Below are 26,231 nucleotides of genomic sequence, written 5' to 3'. Positions count from 1 at the left end.
GCGTTTAATCATGCAAAATGAAAGCAGCAAGTTCTATGGAGTTAACCTTGAAAGCCCCACTAAAGGATCTAACCTCACTTTTCAGAGTTCTTCTGCTTCCTGTAGCAGGCTCAACTTCCGAGCTGAAAAAAGCAGAAGAAGAGGAAGAAGCAGAAGAAGAAGAGGTTATGGCCGATTATTTACGTATGAACACAACCTTTGTTCTGGCGTGAGAGATCCTGCCTGTCTGACTCCAGGGCTCTCCTTGGAGACTCATCTGCTTTCCTCCATTTTATGGTGAAGCCCTACTTGTTTGACATACCTGACTTGAGACCAGTGACAGCAAACAGGCATCCAAACAGTGCAGGGGACACGCGGTTAACAATGTTGCAATAACAGCAAAACCAAAACATTAGAATACAAATATATATAAAACTACAATTTCACAACCATTAAGATATATCTAGCTCCAACCCTGTGGAGAACCGACTCAAAATCGCCACCAGAAAAGGTTTCTTTAAAAAAGAAAAAAAAAAAAGAAAAAGAAAGAAGAGCAGGGGAGGGGGAGAGCACATATAGCTTCCTCACACTGGACATGGCTTTCATAGTGTGTTTGTGTGTGTGTGTGTATGTGTATGTGACTGGACCAGCGGCTATGCCAGCTCCTCTGTGTCGCTAATGGAGGCTGGTTGGGAGAGGAGAGCAATCCGTGCAATGGCTTCTCCATGAAGCTAACGCGCAACAACACGCACGACCGGAGAAGGGACGCACAGTCGGGGCCAATAATTCCCCTGACCAGACATGTCAGAATAACAAAACACTCCGCTCCGGTGCTGATGAAACACGCAGGCGACCCTCTTTACACCGCCGCGTCCATTTCCTTGTGTCACTTTGACAACAAACCGAAGGCGACATAGCGAGGTAGCGGCAGGGTTAGGATATTAACTGGGAAGCGAGAAGACCCACTTGACTTTGGCTGCATGGGTGCCAGCCGGAGCACCCACCCGACTAAAATCTCGCCCCGGCTTCCTCTCCCAAGTCGGCTGGACCTGGACTAAAAGGAGAAAAGGTGGTGGTGGTGGTGGGGGGGGAGGATCAGCTCTTTCCAGGTCATTCACGAGGCGCTCTCCAAATTATATCCCATGATCTACCATACCGACGTTCTCGCAGACCTTGAAAGCCCAGCCGATATCTTGGCGAAACTGGAAATATAGTGCAAGAGGAAAAAACTCACTGGTACAATCTTCTCCTCAAGCGATCCTCCCAAAAGTTGTCCTCGTATTTCATGCGTGCGCCCGGTCGGTCTAATGGATGATCGCCATCTTTCCTGCTTCTCCTTTGCTGCAGCTGCAGATGACCTGAGATCCGTCTGTCTCTGAATAATGAGCAACCACACAGACAAGGAAGACAATCTGCAAAGCAGGCTACACAAAGAAGTTTGGGAGACTAGCAAGCACCAGAGGGTGCACAAGAGTTTACGATGAGACGAGGGAGCATCAGCAGGATGGACAACGTCTATGTATGAGAAGCTCATCCTTCATCTAGACTAAAAAGTCAGATAGCCTGCAAAGCCTTATCAGCGGCTCAGACCACCACTAGATACATGCGGGCTCTGTGAATTTTATATAGGCTTTCCATACTGTGTCTGCCACGTCATGGGGTTATCTGCAGTTCACTTTGGTGGTGATGATGCTGTTTCACAATTCAACCAGACAGAAAACAAGATAGATATATATAGTTTGATAGATAAATAGATAGATAGAGTTAAAACAGTCAAATTTTATAAAAAATATCAAAATACATTCATAATAAAATATATAAATATAGGCTATGTTTAAAAATCAACAATCCCATTCAACACTGCCTCCATCCAATTATCATTATCACACTCCCTCAAAGGTTGATCATCTTTATTCAAATAAAACCAAAACAATACATTTTTACATAATTTAATACATTCTGTCCCTCATTCAGAATAGAAAAAAAATGGCCGATGTGTTGCAGTATGTTGTCATTACACTGCTGTAAAGTAGTCATGATGCTGCTGCTGCTGCATGATGCTGCTCTGTCCACCAGCTGCTAACAAAGAGGGAGCCCAAGACAAAAGGTGCAGGGTCCTGCTCAGATGTATGTCAGTAAGGATGGGTGAGTGGGAGGGGGTTGAGCAGTAAGAAGGGGCACGCATGGGAGGGTGGGTAGTGAGGAGAAGAGTCTACCTTGCATGATTGAGCGACCATAATGTCATCTGAGAATGTTTATGTGCCTTGATGGTTTTTGTTGAAAAGAATTTACCATGGGTTGGTTATGCTTATTATACCGTGAACGGTGCACTTCAAAATATTTTTATTATTTACACAATGTAAGGTTTTTTTCACATCACTGCTGTAAGATATTTTTGATATGATGCCAGTTTCATGAGAAATATTCTATTGAGTTCTTTTGTCAAAAGCAATGTCATTCAAACCGAGTTAAGACTTAAAATTTTAATGCATTGAATGATGTGTAAATAATGATGTAAAGCTTACTTTTTGTATAGCTGACCTTAGATGATCTTTAACTCTTGCAGCTGAATGCATGATTTTAAGTTCACAATAAAGCTTAGTTTAATTGAAAGTTACATTGGTCCTAGGGTGTACTGTATTTATTTGTCTTGCAGAAAAAATGGGAAAATATAATAAAACACAATCTAATACATAACACATTCATTTAAATGCCATATTTAAAATATTTGTTATATTTATACATAGTAATTACTGTGATCTGTACGATGTACACAGCTGTATGAGTTAGTGTTTTCCTTTTGTCTTTTGCAGACAGTAGATGGCAATAACATCTGGCCTCATTATGACAAAAACATATGAATTGTTCTGCACAGTTTTCTTTTTTAATTAAACAGCAAGTTTTTATTCATTCAGAAAAAGTTGTTTGAATTCCAGAAACTTTGTTTTCCTCTACCCAATACTACGGTGACACCTGAAAAACTTCAGCCACAAATCTTGTGAGCAGGCTCGCTAGTGATTGTTCGCTGAGACACAGAGAGGAATTAAATTTGTGTAAGATACAGACGTAGTTAATCATGTTTGACAAGTGTTGGTGTTGCCTCTTGCGAGATTCCTTTATGAATTATGGATTGTGGAATACATTTTATATTTTGAGTGGAATTTAATAGAAAGCTTCAGATAAGAAATGATATTCAGTCAGTCTTTGTATCAGCAACTTCCTATCATGGTCACCAATGTTAATACAAGTCATAGATTCTCAACAATGCTGTTAAGCAGTGTGATACAAACAGTGTCTAAAATATGGGACACCATGGGATCTGAATCATGTGAGAATATAAAATATATAATGTTCTGTTAAGCATAAGGTGACAGATGGAAACAGGAATCAGCCTTTTTTTAAATGCAGGTCCATAGTGCCAGTTCTCCTGCTGCAGTGACGTACAAAGCCCCATGTATTTACAAAAACACTGTGGCAAATGATCACTTGGCCCAAAAATGACTTCCTCCCCCTTCATGTTTACCTCTGATGCCTTTTCTTTATTTTCTTTTTTACTCAGAGCATCTTCAAGATAATTTAAAAAACACCAAAATTACTTTTTTTATTTATGCCAATTACATTTTGATGTCTCAACAGATCTTTGAAGGATTGTCTACGGAGGAACGACGTGTGAAATACACACACCCATGCAGTCACACACACTGTGTTGACAGCGCGTCAAGTGGGTGCCAGGTAGCAGCCGGGCTTTATCATGCTGCTTGGACATATGGTTGCTGCGGCAAATCTGATTAATATGGGATGGCCAGGAGTCCAGCGTACAGCAGAGGACAGACTGCACCAGGACATCCCCACTGGTCCGGCCTCCCCCGCACACCGTGCCAGGCCTCCGTCCAGCACAGCTAAAAACAGACCAGTCGTCAGGGATTCAGATGGTCTAAGCGGTGGGAGATCAGGAGGAGTGGGGGTGCTGTACAGATTTAGAAGGTGACCGGTGACTTTTTGGATGCATTCATATTCATAAATTACTATTTCACTAGGAAAATCGTATTCCTAATTAAAAACAAGCATCTCCAGTTAATTATTTATTTAGTATTTAGCAAATAAAAAATTTAATAGGAAACTTACTGCATACCTTTCCTGTACTGTATGCTGGTGAGAATTAAAATGCACCACCTTGAAAACTTTCCAAGACTTTAATTGAGTAACAACACAGTCCTGTATGGGTCAGCAGACATTGCCAGAGGTCCACTGTGTGCCAGTGGAGAGGGGACAGAGGAGATACAAGGAGATAAAATGATTGTTGCCATGACAGTGTGAGTTTTCATGGACAACCATCTTCAACTACAAGTCTGATTGTGCTGCATGTTGTCTTGTTCTTTTTTTCATCTCTATGAATTTCCCCCCTCATAAAACACAGACAACCCCATACACACACAATGAACACATAAACATTAATATGAATTGTGTGTGCCAGTTCACTTCTTATGTCATTTTTATATTATCAGGTAAGACAGACAGCAGCATGAAGGGATTCCTCAGACATGTCTTCTTAATTGAAATGGATTTTTTTCTATGAGATTATGATGAAAGAAATGGCAATACATATTATTGTTTCTTTCATCAGTATATACACCATCTCCCCAGAATTGCCTTTTCTCCAAAAAATTACATTGCAGCTCTACCGTATGAGAGATCACTTGAATTACAAGACACAAGTATAACAATGTGAATAAAAATGGAAATAAAACCATTGGCTGTTGCCTCGGAGGACTTTCAGACAGAGATGTTACATCCAGAAAATTGTCATGGCATGTGCCTAAATGGAGAAATGATCATGAATTATTAATGGTTCAATTACTATTTCATTTAGATAAGCCCTTTAACTCATCAGAAATGCTTCATAAATGTCTTCAGAATTAACAGAAATGGTTGCTCAGGCATCTGTTCCGTTGGATCTCGCCGGTTTTGTGTGAAATTTGCATGTTTGCATGTTCTCCTTGTGCTCACATGTGTTCAACTGTCTTCCAGCTGTTTCAAGTTGCAATGCGGGTTGGTTCCAGCTCCCCATGACTCTGAACAGGAATATGCAAATATGGACAATGAAAAGAATGATAATCTGTAAAGATGTTTTACCAAAAGTAATGACAAGATATAATTACCAGAATCCGAGGTGTATCGAACGAAAACCCTATTCAGTCATTCAGGTGTCTCTGAGTCTTTATTTAGCTGGGATTTTGTAGCACATGTAGTTTGAAGTGAAACTTTCCTTCAAATCCAAAAGAGAACAGGCAGTACAATCACAACAGTGACACAGGGTATATCACATTTACCTGCTGTGTAATCTGAATGCAATTTTTATCAACCTGAACTTAAAATATTCTTTTGAATGAGAGCACTTGCGGAACAATTTGTGATGGCAGACAAAACAAGGGAGCATTTCATTTTTACTTTCAAGATTTAAAACGCTGCTGTTTCCCTTAAAATATAAATACATACATTTTGATAAATACTCAAAATGTTCCTAATCATCATATTTATAGAGCATCTTTAGTTATTAAGAGCAAATTGTTAGAGAAGACAATCAAAAAACATTTTATGACACTACAATTCTTCCCCACTGACCTTCAGCAAAAAGCAATCGACAAATATGCATTTTCATTTACTTCAATCAGCACCTAACAATTGCAAAGCCATTCATTCACATATCAAGGTAGATAGAAGTCATTTTAACATTTGAACCTTGATGCAGTCTTGTGAATACAGTTTGCAAGAAAGTCCCTGATGTCAAAAGAATAGGCCCAAACAGGACAGAATGGCTTCAGGCTACCAGCAAACTGCCGCCCAGTGATTTGCATATGCAGTCTACAGCTCGTTTAGCTATCATATTCTAATCTGTAGATATCGTCAGTGGATGAATCGCTTTTCTAAAGAGCTGAGGGATTGCTCTGCCACTCCCGCTTATGTCTCGTCTCCCTCATGGCTGCCTGGCTGTGACTGCTTCTCTGGTGCTGATGGTACTGATGGTGCGTACGAGCAATCTGTGCACTTGGACTGTATGCAGACAAATGGGTATCTCTGGATGCTTTCTTTTTTTCTCAGATCATCAAAGTCAACTCTTGACATTTCAAATTTAGGAACAAATAAAAATAGTCAAAACAGCTAATGTTAGACTCAGTACTGCCTTTTTTGTATTGTATAATTAAAACATTTAAGGGAATACTCTTCCACATTATGCTGAAATACATTGATATTGATTTTAACACGACTAAAAGTCTACAGCCATGCTTGCGGCTCGATGAGGCTGTCCTAAATTAGAGCTAAATGCCAACGCCAGCATGGCAAAAAATGCCCACACTGACAATGCAAACATGCTAATGTTTAGTAATATATAATATTAGTTATAATGTTTATCATGTACATAATATTAATATGCACATTAGCATTAAACACAAAGTACAGCTGATGGGAATGTCACAACAAGTCTTACTAACCATACAGCAATATAGGTAATTTATTCCAATCTTCTTATACAACCCACAGGAGCGTTTCATAAATTAGCACCGCTAGCGGTGGCAGGAAATACAACATACAGTAGCGCTTTCCGTCCTCATATCTACGTTACGTTTAGGCACAAAAACTACTTGGTTAAGTTTGGAGTGGTTTGGATTAAAATCACTATTGGGTACGCATGTGACACAGTACACGATGTAGCTCTGTTTGTTACATTTGTTTGTAAAGTTAAAAAAAACGGGACATGAACCCCGGTCTCCTAAATGATCTTCTGGGTTTGTTTGACACTCCCACCACTCCAACCTCCTTACGAGGAACTTGGTGCTATTACTCCACTGCCTGCTTTGCTCCCATCACCACTAGAGGGCGCTGTCACTATCAACATAATTTGTGTGGTTGTAATTGCTGCTTGACAGACAACTTATGTGGGCGTTTTTTAATGGAGGACAGTTTCAAATGTCAGTAGTTTTACAGGTTCTTGGTTATAAACCAAAAGATTGGACCCATTCAAGACCTGGTGATGGTGCTATATGGCAAGAGGGGATTAAGGGACCACCATATTACATTTCATCCAGAGGGAGCCATGAACCAAATTGTATGGCAATCTATCCAAAAGTTGTCAAGATATTTCATAAACCACAAATGTCAACCTCATGGCGACCTCATGAAGTCATTAGGCTATATCTTGAGATATTTCACCGGATAAGTGAACATTTTGACCCACTGGTGCTGCTAGATAAAAAGATCAGGGATCACAAAATCCATTAGGATTCATCCTTTACGAACCATGAATGTCTGTGCAATTTATTAGGGAGCCATGCTGTTGGATGTCTAAAAATGAGTAGCACTTACTAGTCTTTTGTTTATGTTTTTTATTCTGCTGTCGCTTTCTGCAGTTGAAAATATATTTATGTGCAACTTGTAAAGACACAGTTCTCTGCAGATTTTATAATAAAGTGCTTTGCCATGTGTTTGTGCACAATAGAAATACCATTCCATGTGCACACATGTGTGTATCTGTGTGTGTGCTGGTGGATAATTTCTCATCATGGGGGAATTTTATTGCTTTCAAGTCCTCATTCCCTGACCTCAGTGAAGTGATTGCCTCTGATAATGCCATTAACCACTGTCCTGCAACTCTCTGGGGCGCAGTCAAGAGACTGAGAATAGAAAATACAGAAATTTCAGAGAGAGTTGTGGATGTTTCTCTCCCTGACTCATCAAGAGGACAACATTGACCACATTTATTTGCTTCTAACTAACTGAATCATACATCGATTGCTCCTCACCTACTAAGCCATTTGTATAACAGTGACCAAGGTAGAGAAAGATGAATGAATGAGCAGTAACAAATCACACTCTTTTGTTAAAAAGGCTAAGGCCTTCTTTTCCACGTTTATTGTTGTAAACAGTAAGAGAATAGAGCATGATAATTATATGAACCTTTTGAGTTTGGTATAACAGAAAGAAGAGATGATGTCAAGTTTTTTCAAATTGCATTTTATTACCTCCACCAAGGAGGTTATGTTTTCGGTTCGGTATGCTTGTCAGCAGGATTACGGAAAAAACTACTGCCCGATTTTCATGAAACTTGGTGGAAGGGTGTAGCATAGGCAAGGAAGAGCCCATTCAATTAATCTGTAAAGATCTGAATCAAATCGACCAGTATCGGAAACAGAAACAATTTTTCTCTTTCGTTACCATTGCAAGAGAAGGCATGGCCTTGGTGGAGGTCTGCACTCTCTAGTCCCCTTCTAGTTTAATATTGTGATATTTCTTCTCTATTGATATAGGATTTTTCAAACTGAGTTTTGCACACAACGTGGTAACATGTTTGTATGGAACCTTTTATTCAGCTTGGATGTTTTTAACATTTTTAGCCATGCTAGTGTCCACCACTTTGGTCCAGACTGAAATAGCTCAACCACTATTGGATGGATTGCCATATGTTTGGTAAATACAATCATGTTCCCCTCAGGATGAGTTGTAATAACTTTGGTGATCCCTGACTACTCACTATCAGATACACATTTTAGAAACTAATGATGTTCCCCTCAGCTACACTTTGTATTTAGTGCTAATAAATAGAAAATGTTATTATGGTCACATTCAAAACTAAGAGAACATGGTTAACAGTATACCTGCTTAGCATCAACATGTTAGTGTTGTTAATGGTGAGCATGTTAGAATTTAGCTCAAAGCACCTTTGTGCCTAAGTACAGCCTCACAAAACCACTAGCATGGCTGTAGACTCTTGGTCTTGTGAGTTTTACATAAACTTTGAGCTGCATCTTATGCAAAAAGATGTTATGCATGCAAGGTTTATGTATTTGAATTTGTATCTCATAGTTTTTACTGAACCATCTGATTCTCCTCTGTCTCTCGCTTCCTTTTATCTATATTTCTGTCTGCAGGCGGCGTCCTAGGTGCTCAGTCTTTATCCCCATCTAACAATAAATCTGCTCTGCCACAGGAACTAAAAAGTCCCCAGGTGAAGGCTGTGCAAAGAGGCCCTCATATCAGGGAACAGCCAAGCATACAGTGGACAGTGGCATCTCTGGGATTAAAAACTGCTGCATCCACTGTTCCCCTGGCCCATTGACGGATGGATAAAGCCTTGGACTTTACCTTATTGAAAGAAGGAGAGCGCCCGGGGAGCCATGAAATCCATAGACCCTTCTTTAAATGGGTTTGTAAGAGGCTTCCGCCTAGCAAACCACGGCTGAAAGAGCCCATTAAATAAGCCCAGCTCCTCAGCAAGAAGCTGGGGCAGATTCATCAGAGAGGAGGAAGCAAAGATAATGATAGCTCATGGCCAGATGTGAGACGTTGGCTCCCCTCACATGTCATGTGGGACCATGTCAATAACAATAACAACAAACAAACAAACAAACAGTTTCTCACTTTCTTCTGTCATCGCTCTTTTTGAGAATTGTGTTTGCGAATCAGCTGCATATAGACATAAACATCAACATATAATGTACACACACGTTTGAGAAAGAAAACAAGAGTTAATTCACCCAGAGGATGGAAAATGTTCTTATTTAAACAGTCTCACAATCTTTTATTAACCACCTTCATCTTATTCTATCACAGATCTTAGGCCACTGCACTGGGTGTGAGTGCCTCAGGGGACCACCTACAGCATATGCTCTGTTATTTTTATACGTATAGCTGTGAATTAAGAATCAGGGTGCGGACATTAGTCCATCTTCTTTCTCCCTTGGTGGTTTGGCGAGACCTTCACAGCGAGAGAAGGTGGGATGCAACCTGGGCAGATTTGAATATCAGTGTGGTCAGATAGAATGGGAAGGTGCTGAAAGGAGGGAGGAAGAAAGGCTGAGGAGGGCCTCTGGCAGGACAGTGGGTGAGATGGAGAGAGAGGGAGAGAGATATCCAGGGAGGGACAGAGAGAGAGATTTGTCATTTGCTCTCCGTTCCACCTGATCCCCTGTCATGCATCCTGCCAGGGGGGGAAATACACCCAATGTCTGAAGGAGACAGAGGGAAAAGGATGAGTGAGGTGGCGCGGGGTGGAGGGGTGGGGGAAAGCAAATAAAGGAGGGGAAAAGATGGACAGGATTGAGAAGGAGACAAAGGAAGGCAAGATAGAAAAAGAGAGAGACACAGTTATAGAAAAAAGGAAGAAAATATATGCATACCGTTGCGTATTTGAGGTGCCAAGTCCTGAAATGCAGGAGCTAACTACAGGGGCTGGCAGGTATGCAAATAGGAGGATGTACCAGTGCGCCACCAGATTACTTTTCCTGCATTTGCTATTCATATATTTGCAAGGTGACTCACTTCAGACAAAGCAGGTGATCAAGAGCTCTTTCCTTTTTCCCCTCTTGCCTTTCTCCTTCTCTCTTCCTTCACATCTGAATAGCAAGGAGCAGAGGAGAGCAGGCAAGGTATGATGGATCCACAGCCTCAGCAGAAGTCATAAGCCTGGCAAATGCCGCAGCCCACAATTGCATGCCCACAGATTTTATATGCATTCCGTCAGCAAACCCTGTTTAATCCATTTTGCTGTCAGCCCCCCTTAAAAGCATCTCAACAAATATAGGGACAGTTAAGAGTGCAGGAGTGAGACAAACAAGACACCAACATGCATTGCTTACAATCACACCTGAATCACTAACATTAGAAATGTCCGTCATTTCCCTTTCCTCTGACCAAATCTATTCAAATCGCTCTCTTGCTGTCGCTATCTAACAGAGATTCACACTCATACATAAAGGGCAGAGTTAAAATTGTGACTAAAATGCTTTTTCAACTTTGGGAACATTCTTGAAAATTTGACCTGCCTCCTGCTGTTTGCTTAATGAACATCTTGTAAAGCAGAGCTCAGCTACAAATATTATATTGTGTTAGAAATGATATGCATCTTTCTAATGCTTGGTTTTCTACTAGTAGTTTGAGGGTTCTGCGCTGTATCTTTTCTGTTTCTAGATCTGTGCTTTTCCTTGACAATGATTTTGAAAGTTGTTCCTTAAATCTCTTGAAACCATTATCCCAACATTGAGATCCTGGCCCCCAAGTGCTTCCATCATCAATGGGACCACTTCAGTCCTTCCACATCCTCTCTAGTTCCTGTCTCAGCTCCTGTTTTTCCTCCAGCTTCTCATATTACTTCTTCTTGATGTTGCTGCCACTTGGGACCACTACATGTAGCCTATTTCCTAAGCTGTATTTTCTTCGTGATCCATCATTGCGCTGACCGGTTGTGTGGCCACTACTCATTTATCTAACCGGACCTTGAAGTCCCACAGGATCCAAGCTATGCTATTCTCAACCTGTTGTGTTGTCTCTCTCATGACACCTTTACAGATGCAGCTACATGTCACATTAGTCTGGTTACCTCTGCCAAGGAGGTTATGTTTTCGATTAGGTTTGTTGTTGGTTTGTTTGTTTGTTTTTCTGTCAGCAGGATTATGGAAAAACTACTGATTTTCAGGAGACTTGGTGTAAATGTGTAGCATTGGCCAAGGAAGAAGCCATTAGATTTTGGAGTGGATCCGAATTACAGGGAGGATACAAAAATTTGCCTTAAAACAGGTCAAACTTCAAGTTTGTCTTCTGACAAATACATGGTCGTGCTAGAGGAAAATTCAAGAGAGCACCAAACTCTTTAGGATAGTGTCTTTGAAGCATGAATGCCCTTACTAAATTTCATGGCAATTCATCCAATAGTTGTTGAAGTATTTCAGTCTGGACCAAAGTGCTGGACCACCCAACAGACCTACATACAGCACAAATATTCAGTGCTCACATACCAAGTGCAATGGTCAGAAAGAGAGTCAGTTTCCACTAGTCAATGGGGGATCTGCAAAGGCATGAGCAGACATATGACTCCAGATATAGCTTGATATATAGGTCTATGTAGCCTATATTCAGCATATTGATCAGGATGACAGATCCTGCCAGGCTCTAATCAAGCCACTGTGGGCTTTGTCTTAGTAAGATCTCAGAAGTTCTTCCTTCCAGTTTTATTTGATGTAAGCCTTGTAAGCTCTCATTAAACACAAGGGAAAGTACTGCGGGAATAACATTTCCTTTATAAAATCATGAATTCAAAACATTCAACCATCATATTAGGATGGATACAGGACATAAACAGGATATCTCTGAGCACACACAGCGCTACAAGGTGCCACACTCTCTTCAAGGTCACACTTCATCTCTCCACCAAGGCTGTCATGCAATCACAGGAAATAAATGAAAAGCATGTAGCATCCTGAGGAGGGAAACCACAAAACACTAGGCTGTGGTCATTTGAAGGGGATTTTGAAAACCGTCCATGTTTTATAAATTATAATAATATTTAAATCATTTAGTTTTTTTTATTTTCTACTTTTGGCAAGAAAACTGCCAATCATGTCTGGAAATGTCCATGCGTGTTCAAGATGACAGCCCCAATATTTGTGAAATTCATTTTGAGGTGAATCTCTCCTTTAGGTTAAATCTCAGGAATCAAATCCAAGGCTCCAGGCAACATAGTGACCCATATTTCTTTCAGTGGCCAGATCCCTCACATGACTTGTTTCACTTCACCCAGTTCTGCGTAATGCTCTGTTTCCCCCCTGATCTTTAATGTCTCTGATCTTGCAATATGTTTTAATATCAAGCATTCCAGTAATAAAATACACTGTGCCTGAAATTATAAAAAGCAGATTCATGTTGCCATTCTATGGCTGCAGCTTCTCAGAAAGACAAATTCTTTTTAGCCAGGCAAAATAAGGGATAGTACTTAAGAGTGCTTTTGTATACAAGATTCAGAATCCTCAACAGAAAAGAAAGAAAAGATTAGACAAAATAGAATTTGTTGTCAGTACACCAATGTTTGGCAAATTTCCTTGATGAGTGAAGAAGAGGAAAAAAACATTTCTATATAATTTGTAAACATTGCAGAGTAGAACAATTAACTGGTGTTAATTGAGGCATCCAGACTGTGTGACACATTAATTTTTCTCTCAAAAACTAACAGCCTGAATGGATATTTGGAAAATCCAATTTGCTCTCTATTACTTCAGGATAATTAAAGTGCTCTCCACAAAAATGAGGACACTTTGTTATGTTGTCTTTTGCCTTGATTCCCCAAACCCAGTTCTAGTAAGGTCATAGTTGCCAATAAAACGATATGCAAAAAGCAGGTATGAAATATTAAAGCCAGGACATAACTCCAGGAAGCACAGCATTTAATTTCACTTCTTTGTTGAGGTTTCTTCCTGAGACAGTTGGTGGCGTCAGCAGATTCACCCTGCTGGCACAAAATTCATGGGACAAGTGTCCATGTCAGCACTTTCTCCCCCCTCAGCCAGTGTATAAAAGGACATCACACTTGTCAGTCGCAGTAAGCCCGAAATTATAAGGACAAATAAAACGGTGCGTATGTGAGCGGGGCTTTTCAAAGAGGATGTCCTTTTGGCTGAACGATATGATAACCTGTATAGGTTCTCACATGGGCTGACAGATTGTGTAGCTTCCCTGTGTGTGTGTGATTGTGTGTGTGTGTGTGTGTGTGTGTGTGTGTGTGTGTGTGTGTGTGTGTGTGTGTGTGTGTGTGTGTGTGTGTGTGTGTGTGTTGATAGGGTGCCTTAAAGTTGAACTGAATTCAAAGTCTCCACACTTTTTGTGTGAGGAAATATAAACTATAGTGATACAGCAGCTATTGTGCATATTTTTTCATTTGTCGTAAGAAGATAAAACTTGTGGAAAATGTGTATGTCCAATGTTTACGCCCACTCACACCAACCTCCTCCCTACGCATCCGGCCGCGTTCTTATAAAGCGGCTGTCAATGTAGTGAATACAGCAAAAAAAAAAAATAGTGGAATGCTTACGAATTACAGTGCTTAACTTTTTGTAGCTTTTTGAATGAATGGTTCATGAGAACAGGCTGATACAGTATGTCAGAGATCAACTTCTGTGCACTACTACCACCAAGGATATGATAAGGAATCTATTTTAATTCCAGTTCAAGCTTAAAATAAGGCAATAACACCTTCCATGAACCTATGTCATGCAGCCATGAATACACTGATACTCAGTGCAACTTTGTACAGTAAGTGAGTGTGAGGTAAGTCAGGTTAGGCATTAGTAGCTGGTAGGTGTGGATTAAAGTTTGTGCTTATTAGACAGAGCTAGCAGAGCTATAATCCACATCATCATATCCATCCAGCATATATATACACACACACACACACACACACACACACACACACACACACACACCCAGCCTACATACAGTACACAGAAACAAACACCCAGCTCCATTAATAAAAAAAGGTTTACATCCATTAATGTTGTATGAACAAATGGCAGGATCCTTTCAGGTTTTACACATAGAGCTGCTGATGTAACTGGGTGGAAATGACAGCAGGGTTGCAGCAGGTATATAGGTTGAGATTTTATCTGAGAAAACTGTGAGAATGTCTGTAATGTTGCAGCGACTGAATTTGGAAGTTTATGGCTGTGGTCTTTTTCTGTGGCTTCTGAATCAGTAAGATGGAGCGGAAGCAGAGGTCTGCACAAGTCTAATCCCCCCCGTTCTATCAAAATCCTCACAGGGCATTATTATGAGGTTATTGATCTGACGACCGGCCATGCTGAATGTCACAGCAAAAATAGAGGTAATTTTCTTGGTATCAGAAGCTATCAAAATTGTATGTATTGTAGTTTGCAGAAAAGAAAAAAGAAATAATCAGGTGTATGGTATGATGAGATATAATAGCCAGGAAGTGATATGATATAGGACGTGACACTTACTGTGAGAGGAGGTCATAACAAGGGCAGACATGGGGTGTAATCCATGATTATTGTGATGTAATCTATGATTATTATAGGTAAACAATACTTTGAACGATTGTAAGAAAAGTCCAAACTTTACTTTAAAGCTTCACCTTTGCATTCGATAACATTAATCAAGAATAACACACACACGTTACATAAATTCTGAAATCTATTTTCCTGAGTCAAGTCATATAAGCATTAAATGAACCAGTCAAAGAACAACTTTAATGGAATTTTTGCTCATTTATATCTCTTTCTATATATTCCTATCCCTTTATACTGATGTGTCACAGCGACACATATTTTGCAAACTTTTGCCAAACCTTTCAGGCTCATTCATTCCCATTTAATTTCATAAATAATAATTCATGAGACATCTGATTCAGCTGGTAAAGCCTAGCCATTAATCTGTCAGTTGTATCAAAACCTTTCCATTCTTACATATTTGTTTGTTTAAATAAATGCACATTTAAAAAAGAGGAGGACCCAGCAAGAGCTACAGTATATAATTAAAATACACTTAAATAGCCCCCCTTTATAGTAATACATTGAATTAAAATAAAAAACATGAATTAATCAGTTGCTATATAATAATTTCTAGTTGTGCATGACAAAAAAGGTTCTCTGTGTACACCAGTGAAGACCTGTTCAGAGATATTCCTAAAAGGAATATGGTGCATTGCCACAGTAAATGTTTTCAATTCCTACAAACTGCTATGATGATAAAGTGTGATTATATATGTTGTAGTGCTGCTATGTTATTGATTTTAAAGGCTTGTGTGGAAGTGGCCTTTTTTCTATTTCTCCTGACTGACCCCTTTTATAAAATGTTTGGAATAAAACTTTAGAGTACCTTAAATTCCTGAAAGTCTATTATATATTCTACAGCCACCTTTTCCCATAGGCACTGTATAGAAAATGTTGAAAACAATCTGATAAGCATTTGAAGCATACAGTAATTGGCTTTTTGTTGCGTGGAATGAGATTTGGAAGAGCATGATGTCAATAACAGTGCAGCAGGAGCGAAAACAACATCTTAATGATCCAGTTGGTTTGTGAACTAATTGGTGTACTTTAGTAGTGTAGGTGGGTACAACTCAGTGGGAAGTGTATGTGTCTGCATTTGTTAACATTCATTCCCTGCTGTTGATGGACATGTTCTTCCTACGTGTGTGTCAGGCCACATTACATGATGATGTCATGATCATTTTCATAACCAAAATGTTTGTGTGAACTGTACAGAGTGAGTTCCCCAGGTATTTGTCACCATTACTGACCATTTCGGACTGTTGCTGTTCTGTTTTTCATTTTCCTCTATCCTGTGCATATTATCATGTGGGAGGGTACGACAGCTCAAAAAGCCAGCACCTTTGTAAAAAACTGCATCTGAAGGAGATCTACTTTATCTCAGAAACACTGGAGGCAGCTTGTCAGGTTTCTGGTGTTTTATATTCAGGGGTAATATCCGGATTCAGATGAACAGAGGAACCCAGGTGTATCTAGCCACTGTCTGTGCAGAATTCAATCAAAACCAAGCCACATCTGATCCATCTCCTTTCCTCCCTCACTATTTCTCTTAATTTCACTTCAATTCACAGTGCTCTCTGGCATGAATTATAGATGAGCGGTATTGCCACAGCATCTACTAATAAACATTTGTCTTTTTTGACCATTTGTATCTGTGTATTCTATACATAGTATATATATATATATATATATATATATATATATATATATATATATATTGATATATTCAATTTATTTACAGCTGGCCTCCATCTTCACACAGATATTTAACAGATCACTGGAGCTGTGTGAAGTGCCCTCCTGCTTTAAATGCTCAGCCATCATCCCGATCCCCAAAAAATCCACCATCACAGGATAAAATGACTACGGGCCTGTCGCCCTGACGCTTGTGGTCATGAAATCCTTTGAAAGACTGGTGTTGAGCCACCTGACATCACAGGACCCACGCTGGAGACAGCAGGTGAAAATCTCATCCAGCACCATCAGTACTGGCACCCCCCAGGGATGTGTGCTCTCCCCACTGCTCTATTCCCTCTACACCAGAGACTGTACCTCAGGTGACCCATCTGTTAAACTCCTGAAAATGTCATTGTCGGCCTCACCTGGGACAGTGACAAGTCTGCATACAGACAGGAGGTTGAACAGCTGGCCCCTCTGGTGTGGTCAGAACAACCTGGAGCTGTGGAATCCTCCATGTTTCTGGGATCCACAATCTCTCAGGACCTGAAGTGGACGTTCAACATTGAACACAATCAGTAAAAAGGCCCAGCAGAGGATGTTCTTCCAACTCCAGCTCTGGTAGTTCAACCTGCCTCAGGAGCTGCTAATCCAGTTCTACAGTGCAATCATCCAGTGTGTTCTCTTCATGTATATCACTGTGTGGTTTGGATCAGCCACAGGAACAGACTGCAGAGAAAATCACTGGCGCCAACCTGCCCTCCATCCAGGACTTATACTCTTCCAGAGTCAGGAAACGGGCAGCAAGCATCACTACAGACCTATCTGTTCAATTCTGTCAACACACTGTCATATCCACCTACCTCAGATATATATATTATAAGCAACCTGTTACATAAATAACTTTTTTCTAGCCCCATTTGCAGTTTTGCATTGCCCTTTGTTTACATGTGTGTATGTATGTACAAACTTATGTGTATGCATAAGTATACACTTGATTTAGTACATATTTCCTCACTTCCACTGCCATGTAGATAGTTTTTTTCCTGTACTGGAAATAAGTTCTGCCAAAGAAATAGTCCCCATGAAAACCGTTCAGTGTTTTTCTTTGGATTATTTTTGGTACAGAAATTGAGACATTGTTTCTGGGGGGACACTTTAAATGTTGTGTGACAAAGTAATCTGTAAGCTTAAAGATCCACTTTCTAGTTTTTCAGAGCATTCATTCAAACACACCCACCAGGTGTATGCTTGGTCTAGCTAAAAGCTAATGTGCTCATGGTAGATCCTCCAGTAGTGACTTCTGCATTTCCCCAGGAACTTTTACCTTCAGTGAGGTGCGTGAAGCCTTTTTGGTGTTTTTGACAACGATCCCTGTGTGCAGAAACTATGCAGCTCTTTTTGCTTTTATGTTTGTGGACTGTGTCTGTTGTATTTACATCCCTGTGTTATCTGCTCTGGTTATGCTTTACACTGCTGTTAAAGGGACAGGTTATTAATTGTATGTGGACTAATAATGTGTGTTGCACTGTCCATAGCTCTTTTTATTTACTGTTGGTCATTTCTGTTTAAATGTCTTGCTTAAATGAGTTCTGTCCTTTAAATAACAAGAAGGGGGGGCTCTGTGGTGCACATTTGCTTCTGTGTGTTTGTGATCCCACTTTGTTTGGCAGGGGATTGGATTTTTTCTCCATTTGGGCCACCAGTGATTAGATGAGTCTATGTCTGAGAGCTTAATCCTTGTTGGAAGGAGCACCAAGTTGCATGCGTGCACACACACACACACACACACACACACACACACACACACACACACACGATACATTCACACTTGCAATTTAAGATCAGATGTATCTTTTTTTCTTTTTTAAGTGGAGCTGCATCTGCAGGGAGGCTTGCTGCCTTTATGGCACAGGCCCATGCTGCTTATTGATGGGCAGATTTAGCCATTCATTTCACTCAGACATTCCATTGTCAGACCCCTCACCCTTGCTTTCTCTCTCTCACAACATACACACAAACACACACACCATGTGTCAGATGAAGCCAGCAGGGGATGGAGACTTTGTGCAACAGGCCAGAAGTTAAAGAATTGATAATGTCTTTTTAAATCACCATAGCATAATCCTGTATTTAGTTTTCTCATGTCTGCGCTTTTTCTTTCCTTCTTCAACCTCTGTATTTTAAAAGAAAAGTTTATGGACTAAATAGACAGTGAACTGTACATCAGTGCATTGTGGTTGTAAATTTGCCTCAGCCAGAAGGACAGAGTGGTTTTAGCATAATAATGCAGCTTCTCTACTGTACATTAATATTCATATTTACAGACTTTGCTGCTGCTCTGACAACTTGGCCCCTCTTGCACCTGCCAGACATGTGTCACAGCAACAGAGTGTATTTGCACATATGCACATTTGTGCATACATAATCTGCAACAGTTTCCTGTAACTTTACATTTAACACAAATGTACTGTAGGCAGTGGACAATGTTGCTTCTTCTCCATTTATAGTAATGTTTATTTGGATTAAGAGGTTATAGTTAAAATTAGATAAATAAATGCATTTCACTGGTGCTATTACATCTTTTATCCACCCACCTTTATCCAGCCGAAACTTTATCTCCCTCTGTTTCCTTGAAAATGTTGATTTGTATTGGATTTAATGGCTCCTAAAACACATTTAAAACACTTGAGAGGAAGGCAGGGGCAACTTTTGAATTGGGGGCACAATTGTCAATAAGTAAAAATGTGGTAGGACCTTATTTTTTTAAGTTGGACTCACATTTAAAGCCCTGGTTGTTGGCAATCAATAACTGTACAATACAAATAAATACATTGTCAATAAATAGCTGCAGCTATGATTATGAGACAATGAGCCCTTGCACACAGACATGTAATTGTTTTGCATCCATTTGTGGTCTTTTTATCCTTTTTGCGTCTCTTAGTGGTTATTGTGCATATTTGGAGTCATTTTGCATCTTGTTGTGCACTTTATTTAATATCTATTGAAATCAATCAAAGTGTTTCAAACCTGTTGATACATGGTCTCCATTTGTGCATAATATGAGGGGCATAGAGGCCTGCTGTTAATTTCAGCTCAAGGGTTCTGGTTTATTTTAGTTATATAAAAGGTATAACTGTATGTTAAATGAGTAGGTTTTTGTTTAGTTTTTATGACCATGTGGATGTTGTTGTTCTGTGTCTTTTAAGTCCATATAGGCTGGGCATCATGTAGTGGAAGATGCTTAAATCAACCAATCAAATCAAATAAGACAAATACAGAAGTATGTTGATATGAGGGGGAAAATCATGGCCTATTAAAAGTGTCCTATTAAAAAAAGAACGCATTTTAATGTCCTGGCTTTTACTTTTTACTATGAGGATTCTTTGTATGCAACTCTGTGATCATGCCACAGCAGCTGCCATTTCCTCTGTCCTTCAGTGCGACTCATGCATCCTCTGGCTCCAACACACATCATCATGTTACTCATCCCAAACCACACACACATCATCTTACTCATTTCATCCTAAATACAAGGCCTGCTCAGACCATATTTCATCACACACAGTATCTATGAAATTCATTGAGAGGCCCATTCTCCTTGAGAATTTTCTCCAAGCATTTAATGAAAAGGCCTGCAGATATAATAGACATGAGATGCAGCTTCTCTATCTCTACAGTTCCACCCTGCAGAAGTCTTATTTGTGCATTCAAATGTGATCTTTTTCTAAGTTATTTGAAAGGTCTGTCCCTTTACCAAACCGTTATCCAAGTGATAAAACTGTGCATGTGTGTGTGTGCTAGAGACACATCTGGGGTCCGTTTCAGAAAGCAGGTTTAGTGAAAACTCTGAGTTTGTTAACCCTGAGATGAGGGAAACTCTGGGTTTTCGGTTTCCGAAAGGGAGGTTAATCAAACCTGAGAGAGAAGGTTAACTCCAGCCCGTTTCAGAAAGAGAGGTAACTTAACCTCAGATTCACTTACTATGGTAACTAAGCCTGTGAACCTAACGAGGTCGGGAGCAGGTTTTCTTCCATAAACCTCTGACACAGCACTCTTTCATTTCCTCATTCATTCATTCAGTCTATATCAGGCGCATTTTAGCGCAGTTTGTTATCTAAAATAAAAAAACAGGGTTGGTTTATTAACTGTGTTAGGCACACGATAAAATGTTTTTTTCTCAAAACATGGCATTTCCTTTTGTCGACGATCCTGTTGATGAAGAAGTTGTATTACTTCGCAGGGAGTTAAACATACGTCGGGAGATGATATTGAGGCCCCGACTATAGATGCATTTTCATTTCCAGATAATAGCCTACCTATTTGAGTGGTATCGTTTTTCTTCCCAGTCTATCAGTTATGTAGCCTACATAACCTTATCCGTCCTCATATCACTAATGTCACCCATCGTGGACATGCTCTACATTCCAGCAGATTCTTTGTTTCACATTACGTTTTTTTGCAAACAGCAGTTTTCTTTACAACATTGGTGATGCGGAGCATATTAGTAAAGCCACTGTAAAGCAAAGCGCCGTCAGAAGAGTGTGACTGGCTCTGAAACGTTTTTTTAAACATTTTTGTAGTGTTCCCTGGACACAAACCAGTAAGAGCCATTAAAAAGGAGTTCCACAGTATTGCAGGTGAATGATGTAAACCCTTTGAAATAAAAGATTATGAATTATAATTCTGTTAATGATGGTGCTGCAGCCTCAGAATGGTATTAGTGACCTAAATGAAATAGATTATTGGTTCAATAACATTTCACCAGCAATATTATACTTATGATTAAATATATTAATACACTATGTTGGAACTTACGCATTTACTCTAGCAGCAATTTTCTCCCACTTTTGCAGCAGCCTCTGTGTTGCTTTTTTCACGAAATATATGTTCAAACTCGCTGTATGTGCCCATGAGCATTTCTGCCGACCAGATCGTTTGTGGTTGTTACCATAGTGAATCGTAGTATCATGGCTCCATTCATGCTACCTTTTCATAGTGGCGGTGCACGCGCTTCACTCTGAATTGATTGAACCAACTCAAATCAGCTGTTCTGTAACCAAAAACTCAGAATTTCCCATCTCAGGGTAAATTATCATCTTTTTTCTCGGGCAGGATGTAACATATCTTACTTCACAACAATGGAAGTATGAAGGTTGAGCGATGCATCAGTGAAATCTGATATATTTCAGGGGAGAAAGCAAGAGGCTTGTTTTTGTCATTTAATTGAGAAACAAAAGCAAAGGTGATTGAGATGGAAAAAGCAAAAAATTGCCGGTGCAACACGGATGTCTTCTACTTGATGAATTGAAAAAAAATTGGGTTTGCAGATGAAGAAAGCCAGTATTTATATTGCCATGTAGACTTTTGGTCCCCAAACAATCACATTTCGTTTGTATTTTGATCTACACCGGTTCTCCATGGATGACGCTGAATTAACTATTCGGCAACCTGTTCTGGATGATACTTTTTATTGCGACAGAGATAGTGAAAAATAGTTGGTTCCTTGCATAGACGCCTGGCTTGTTCTCTCTGAGGTGAGCACTCCGCAATTAGTATGCAACAAAGACACCTCAATGTGGTCGCAATCTGAATAGAGAAAATGAAAGTTGTGGAAAATATGATGTTTTCAGAGCCTTGGGAGAAAGGAGCTAATATGCATGTCAGTCAAACCTACTGGCAGCAGATAAAGCCGAGCAACCATTTAATGCCTGAGAGTGAATAAGATATTGGTGTGAACTAACTGACCGGACGCTGTTTTCAGAGTCAGTGACCTCCAAACCCAGATTTATGCAGAGCAGGGGAGTGAGGGAAAAGGGAACAGTGATTCTCATTTGTCTGAGACGTCATTCAAATCGGAAATGGAGTGACACTTCAATTAACTCCCGTCCTCAACAAAGTTTACCTTGGTCTTCAGAAAGGCACAGTATTACATTTCTTCCTGCAGGATTAGCCAATCATATTTCCAATCTCAGACCTGTCACCATGGTGTCGCTGCGTGGCAGCTGGTAGTCATAATGACAATCTATTCTTCAGGCAGTGAAGAGCTGTTTTCCCTGAATTTTCACAACCAAAAAGGAACATTGTGTTTTTATTCCCTCATAGCTCCCTCTCAAATTTTCTTCTTCTTGATAAATAAAGTTTTCGTACCATCTTTTTCATATGTCCGTCTGTCTGTCTACCTTGACTTGTTGCACGTCTGTTCATCTGTCCATCAGTCCCTCCATCTGTCGGTTATTATTTTCTGTCTGGCTATTGCTCAGTTTGGAAATATAGGCAGACATGTTTTCCTGAAATGATACATTGTCCCTAGACTATAAATACAGAAGAATATTGGTCAAAAAAGGCAATTTACTCTTTCCCAGCATTCCACCTTTAGGCTGGGTCACACCAGAGGTTTGTGTCTACATCACAGATAATGTTGGCCCAGGCCAGCCAGCAGCAAAAATATTCCTAGCATAAGTCCACAAGCCTCCTCCACAGCCTGGAGAAGGTTTTCTGCAGTCTAACACCTTCCACTCTCACAGAGAAGAAGACTCAATCATGGCATTAAATAATTGGGATTAGGTTTGAAGACACATGCTTGGGGATTGTCAGGATTTCAGTGGAGCAGCAGTTATGGACCTGACATTGTTCCAGATGTTGTAGCAGGACAGATCTAGCCAGCATCACCTCCCCTCTGCTTCTTGGAATAAAGCACCAAGAGACAACTGAGGAATGCAAGCAGATGTTTAGCATTACTGTACATGGGTCTGGATTGGCTTGCTTGTCCCATGATGGATTTCATGATGGCTGACTAAGAGTGACGCTGCCTCCGCTGCAACCAAGGACGTCCACAATGATGCAGTGCATTCTCTGCTGCTTTAAAAAACATACATCAGAAAAAAACATTACTGCTGTCAAAACATTATTGTAAAGCAGAACAGATCAGGATAACTAGGCCATCATGCAGCCTTCAACAGATGACTCTAGAGTTGGCTTACATTTCTTAAAGGGGCACTACACCGATTTGACATGTTAAATTAATAGTCATGGGTGTCACTAGTCAGCCTGTGAAAACTGCTGTATAATGTCTTCTGTGACATTGTTCAAGTACCTCAGCTTGGTCAGGGAGACTTTTAAAAGAAGCCATGCATTAAAAACTGGGGAGTGTTTACCAGGTTGGGAGGAGGTTGTTGTTGTTTTTTTGCTATCTGAAATAGCCGTTATATTTCGCTCGTAAATTAAATTTTAAAAGTCTCTCGTCTCCCCGTTTGTCCTCTTATATCTGACATTGTTGACACCCACAATGTCTGCAAAGAAACCTAAAACTTCTTTGTTTTATAGGTTGCAACCATACAATGACCTAAAACGTATGTGCATTTCATTATTTATTCGGCAAATAACGTTTCCATCAGCGTTTATCGCATAAGCTGTTTACGAGATTGAACGTACAAACAACAATCAATCGAATTTTACTGTTTTCATAAGGCATTTTTCATTCGATATTACTTAATTCGCATAAAAATGTGTGGATGGAAAAATGGTTAGTAAGTGTATTCCCATTCACCCATTTTTATGCACGGTTTAAATTTGCACAAAAAAAAATATGAGTGGAAACGGCAGAAATTTGGAAAAAGTCTAAACGTCACAGACATGTATTATGCTTAGCTGAGGTGGAAACCTTGTCATGACAATAAAAACAAAAAGGGACCCTTAGTGAATTAAACATGGCGTGCATAAAGCACGTGACAGCAGACAAAAACATCAGTGTGGACGATGAAGAGACTACAGCGTTTTTCACAAAACAAACAATAAATGCCATACTTTTGGTTTGTTTGAGGCTTGGTGCTCTGTTAATTATGTCACCCTGTTGTTCTGCAATGATTTAATGACGCTGACTGGAGAATTAGCATCAGCAACTGTTGATCTTGATGCGACAAACTCCTAATATTTGCACAACAGTAGTGGCAGTGGTGGTTATGTGCCTAAACCTAACCAAACCTTAACCTTAGTGTTGCCACATTGTAGAACACATTCATTCTTCAACAGTGATATGCACCGGATTTGTAATGTATTTTGTTGTTTTATTTGGAGGACTTATTGAATTGAGTTGGTAGCAGGAAAGAAAATCTAAATAAGTAAAGCTTGAAGAATGTCTAGTCACTAAGCTTCATCACATTAAATATTATTTTGAAAACAGTCATTTTATAGAGAAAGAGCATTTTACTTTTGTCATTCAAAAGTTGTCGTTTAGGGTTAAAATATTCACTTGCTCATTTCTTTGAAAATGCCTCCATCCTCTGCAGCTCTCCACTGTATTACTTGTGAGTAAATGTCACCACAGAGAACAGATGTATGTTGACAATGGCTTTTTCTTTTCTACCACCATCGGCTATTTGTCCCTCATTTCTGCAAAAATTAGAACTGCTGTGTTATTGTCTCATTTGTACTCTCTCTGCTGGTGGCATCTTTTCATTTTTACACCTTAAAATTGGTGATTGCACAATAAGTTTGAGGACTTAATGTTGCGTTGTAATGACTTGCGATTTGTATATTGAATGACAAAACATGAGATCACAACTCAGCTAAAGTGTAAAACTTTTGCTGTTTTGTTCATATAACCAGCGTTGGTATATTAGCAATTGTGTGAAAAATTTAGTATTTAAGCAATTTGAGCAGAGGATTACTTGTATTCCCTAATTTATTAACTGGCTGTCATAAACAAGACAATCTTGAAGTCTTACATTTATTTCCTCTTGTCTCATCCTCTCCCTCCTTTGTCTCCACACTCCTCTCTTCTATTCAGCTGCATTATAATCCTACAGCTCAGCTAACAAGTAGCCCTAATTGAATTAATATTCAAACATAAATATTAGTCCTTCCCTAGCATCATGTGGTAGGACATGACGACTCTATCAATACACACCTCAGAATGTGCATCCATGGTCATGAATATAAATTCAACGCTCCATAAAGAAATAGGTCTCAACAACAGCATCTAATAAGAATATTCATACTGTATGCCAAGTCATGCAATAGAATTGAGCAATGTTGTGCAAAGGCAAAAGTGAGGAAATGACAGACATGAGAAATAAGAACTGTGAGCTGAATGGTGAGCTAGTTGGTTGAAAAGCAAAGAAAGAATAACGACATCAGGCAACAGTTGTTTACTGTTGCAGCATGACCTCTGAGCCTTACACATCAATGTTAATTTTTACTCATTTTAGGTAAGGCACGCCCTTTTGAAGATTAACAACCAAGTAAAAGTAACACCTGTTGTGTCACGACCTGTGACACAACAACAAAAGTAATTACTCATTACATTAATTTCCTTACGGTTCAGCTCCGTCGACTGTGTTTCTAAATAACTCCAAGCCTCCACATACATGCGCCTTGACATATTCTGTATTTAACATGTAGGAATACCTAGAAAACAAAGCATTATGGTTTAACCCAGTCTACCTTTTGGGATATTTCTTAGCCCCATTTGTCACCTCAGCACTTCATATCTCTGGGGAAAAGTTTACCTTTAATTCAGCAACGGTTTGCATCCTCAATGTTTTTTTTGTGATCTCACAGTTGTATGCTTTCTGTCCAAAATGATAAAAGATTTCCCACGGGGTGAAACCAATATTTAAAATCCAATATTTCCACAGAGTGTGCTGCCACTCTGCTCTTCTTCACTGATAACAGTCTGTTAAATTTGCTGGCACAGTCTGTAAAAGTATTGGATTCAAATGTTGGTTTCACCTCGGTCAAACATTT

At 39.7% G+C, this 26,231-nt stretch overlaps 1 protein-coding gene across 2 annotated transcripts in view; it reads right to left on the bottom strand.

Moving 5' to 3' along the window:
* The window catches only part of znf462 (zinc finger protein 462), a 49,745-nt gene extending 48,293 nt beyond the window's left edge, over positions 1-1,452 (bottom strand). The window contains exon 1 of one of the 2 annotated variants that reach the window (XM_028601032.1): positions 1,214-1,452. The gene's annotated coding sequence lies outside the window, so the exon portion shown is untranslated. Of the gene's footprint in view, positions 1-196; positions 440-1,213 lie in introns of those variants that run through there. The other variant, XM_028601033.1, reaches the window with a different exon arrangement.
* Positions 1,453-26,231: the final 24,779 nt, after the last annotated feature.

The sequence above is a fragment of the Perca flavescens genome, chromosome 16 (assembly GCF_004354835.1).
Source record: "Perca flavescens isolate YP-PL-M2 chromosome 16, PFLA_1.0, whole genome shotgun sequence".
Classification (NCBI taxonomy): Eukaryota; Metazoa; Chordata; class Actinopteri; order Perciformes; family Percidae; genus Perca; species Perca flavescens.
Note: the sequence above shows the minus strand (reverse complement) of the source record. Positions and strands in the feature narration are given on the sequence as shown.